The 3,662-nt window shown below is 44.6% G+C and overlaps 1 pseudogene across 1 annotated transcript; it reads right to left on the bottom strand.

The window, feature by feature from the left end:
• Positions 1–827: 827 nt before the first annotated feature.
• LOC308561605 (keratin, type I cytoskeletal 19 pseudogene) lies at positions 828–3,284 on the bottom strand (annotated as a pseudogene). Its single transcript has 3 exons — positions 3,225–3,284; positions 2,644–2,783; positions 828–1,825 (listed from the first exon to the last, which is right to left on the bottom strand). The product of its transcript is annotated as a keratin, type I cytoskeletal 19 pseudogene (transcript).
• Positions 3,285–3,662: the final 378 nt, after the last annotated feature.

A 3,662-nucleotide genomic window follows, 5' to 3' on the forward strand; every position in this document is an offset into this window, starting at 1 on the left:
GAGATGCAAAGAAAGAACCTCAGTATATGTTTGGGAACCCTAGAAGAGAGGAATTCACTCAAATCTGTAGGTATTGCAGGCAAAGTCTGATGGCAAGTATGTGGCTTGGTTTCTTGGTCTTAAGACGCTAATTTTCATAAGGAGATTCCTTATGAAAAATTACAGCAAAGCAGATTTAAAAGAGCCTATGTAGCCCAGCTGGGCATGGCTCAGCGGTTGAGCATCAACCTAGGATCCAAGCGATCGGTTCCATTCCCGGTCAGGGCACATGCCTGCGTTGTGGGCTCTATCCCTAGTTGGGGGCATGCAGGAGGCAGCTGATCAATGACTCTCTCATCATTTACATTTCTCTCTCTCCCTTCTTCTCTCTGAAGTCAATAAAGATATATTTAAAAAAATAAATAAATAAAAAGAGCCTATGTAGTTAATTACTATTCTTGCTGGACTTATACAAATAATCAGGCAAAGTTACTGAAACTAGACTAACTTTGCAAATAAATTAGTCCTAATTTAGCTATCTTTGGTAAAAATGAGGGATCTTTTAGAAAGAAAAATTGTTTTCAATTTAATATTCACAATCATTGATATTAGATTCTAATTCAGTTGATTGTCTTTGAGGTTTTGGTTTTTTACCGGTAAACGGGACTACATCCTGATTCTTCTGGTTTTCTTCCCCCCCACCCCCACCCCCACCCCCTTGGGCCATAAAATTTTATTGACAGGTCAGAAGAAGAGCCAGAGGTAAGGGTCCCTCCCCTCCCACTACCCCCCTACCCAGGAGCATCCACCCTTCTGCTGAAAGCAGGAAGCCCAGGACGCTGCTGGATTCAGCCAGTCTTGGTGGTGAACAGGTTGTAGAAGACATCCTGGCCCTTGAGCAGGCTGCTGTAGATGGCGATCTCCTGCTCCAGCCACATCTTGAGTCCATGAGCTGCCTGTACTCCAGGTTCTGCAGCTTGATGTCAGCAAGAACATCACTCAGCTGGGCTTCGATACTGCTGATCAGTGCCTGTATCTATGCCAGTGGGGGTCCAAAGTGAGCCTCTGTTTCCGCCAGCGTGCCTTCCATGGCAGCTTTCATGCTGAGCTGAGATTGCAGCTCTATCTCCAGACCTTGGAGGGTGCTGTGCAGGTCAGTGACCTCCTTCTTCCTAATCTGCAGTTGCTCCATGTGGCCAACAAGCTTCCAGTTCAGCTCCTCATTCGAGCTAGTGAACCAGGCTTCAGCATCCTTCCAGTTCTTCTTGGCCATGACCTCATATTGCCATGTCACGCAGGATCTTGGCTAGGTAAATGCTGGGAGTAGAATCCACCTCCATGCTGACCTGGCCACCTACCTGGCCCCTCAGAGAACTGATTTCCTTCGCTTGGTTCTTCTCCAGGTAGGCCAGCTCCTCCATCAGGCATTCAATCTGCATCTCCAGACCGGCTCTGGCCTGGGTAAGCTCATCCAGCACCCTGCTCAGGCCACTGGTGTCAGCCTCCATGCTCAGGCACAGGGTCTGCTCCATACTTGGTTAGGAAGTCATTGGCAGCAACAAGGGCATTGTCCATCTGCAGGATAACCTTGCAGTTCTCAATGGTGGCACCAAGAATCTTGTCCCGCAGGTCCTTGATGGTCTGGTAGTAGTGGCTGTATTCACGGGCTGGTTGGCCCTGCTTCTGGTACCAGTCTCGTATCTTCACCTCTAGGTCACCCTTAGCCGCCTCCATGGTGCACACCTTCTCCAGGTAGGAGGCCAGGTGGTGGATGAGGTTCTGCATGGTTACCTTCTCAGCAGGAGTCTCTCTGATTTTCCTAAATATTTGACTGCAACCTTCTGACCTAATGTTTCATTTTTCTCTCATCATTTAACTTGGAATTATTGAAAACTAACCTGCCTTTTTTGTGAGCCTTGCAATTACAAACTGCAGCTGGATGACATAATATACACTTCAGAGAAATCGCCACAACAGCTCACCCTTAATCTCAGTGACTGATGCTATATAAGCCATGCCAATAGTTTACCTGAGTGTCTGGTGACCTCATCAGAGACATTTCAAACTACAAAAGATGATTCCAGTTTTACATCTAGAAATCTTCTCAACTGACACTCTTACAAACTCAAAAATTGGTTTATAATTTGATTTTCTTTTGTTTTCATAGACATACCTCTTATTAAATACCTGATGGTATGGAATTTAACCTGTACAATCAGCCATTTGGCCCATTCTACTGCTCAAGCTCTAAGACTCCACAGACCATCTTAGAGTCCTAGGCACTTGTGTTCTTAGACAACAGGATTGGTTTAGATTATTTGTTAGCTGAGTAAGGAGGTGTTTGTGCAGTGGCCAACTCATCATGTTGCATTTATATAAACACTTCTGCAGAAGTTGAAACCCACCTAGATGAAATTAGACAGGAAGCCACCTATCTCCAAAAGTCTCTGACAAACAACCAAGTTTGACCTACTCCATGATCTTTTCAGTTGGCTTCCCCAAGGCATTGAGTCCTTCTTCCCCAATGTGGGTTACAAATTTTCCTGCTTATCTCTTTTCTAATATGCACTATAGAGATGTTTAAGCTGCTCACCCTCTGTTGTTCAATATGTCTTTTTCCCCAGGACTGGGTTCAAATATCTCCTTTTAAAACATAATCCTAACATTGGGAAACTCTTATAGCTAGGAGCAAAGCAATTGCATTCATCCTGCTGATATACATCCCTGATCAGCAGGAAGCAGCCACCAAACTCCAAACTTTCTTCGCAGTGATCATTATGATAGTTATTATCATGGTTCAGGTCCTGCAGGGCACAATGACAAAAGTTAGTTTTTATTTTTTATCTCATACTAAGTTACAGGTGTCCTGTCTTGCTGCTTCCTCCACTGTTACTGTGGTCTCTGCTTGCAAATTTACCCAGAATGCCTGCTCTAAGGCTTAGGGACCATCACAGAAGGAAGAGGTGGGCATGTGAGATTGTAAGTGCACAATGGGAGGAGAAATCTGACTTCATCGTGAAGTTAATCCACCATCTTAACTGAACCTGGACCCCATTGCCCTATTTCTCTCAAGATAGAGGAATGAACGACAAAAGTGAGGGATTTGGAACTGCAGACCATCTCAAACTGGTCCTATCCTATTTTCTAATATGATATTGAATTGCTTTTAAAAGACAACAGACTAAAACCTCAAGTCATGCAGCCAAAACATGCACAGAGGAAAGAGCTTTGACGTCCAGCTGTACCTGAAACCAAAGTCTTGCCCCTTCCCCACTCCCACCAACAGAACCATAGGACCAGGACATGACTAGAACTTAAACACAGGAACCCTTTCTGAAGTGAACTGTCCATTGTCCAGGAAGATCAGCTCTGAAGTCTCTTACCATATTTTACCACAAATGGTCAAGTTCCAAAGCTCTCCAATAGAAACCTGCCAGCACTTCCACATACCAGCCTGTTTTCCCTAACCCTTTAAAACTTGCCCTGAACTCTGGGTGAGAGAGACAGACTTGCCTCCTTTCTTTTTGCCAGTTGACTTCACAGTAAAAGCTTTTCATTTTTTCAAAACCCAGTGCAATAGTATTGGCTTCTATGCACTTTGGGGAGCAAGCCCAAAATGTCTTAAGCCTTTGGAAGAAAGGCAGCAAACACTGTCACTTTCAGGGTACATGTGAAAAGCTGTA

This window comes from Miniopterus schreibersii, assembly GCF_964146895.1.
Source record: "Miniopterus schreibersii genome assembly, chromosome: 9".
Taxonomy (NCBI): Eukaryota; Metazoa; Chordata; class Mammalia; order Chiroptera; family Miniopteridae; genus Miniopterus; species Miniopterus schreibersii.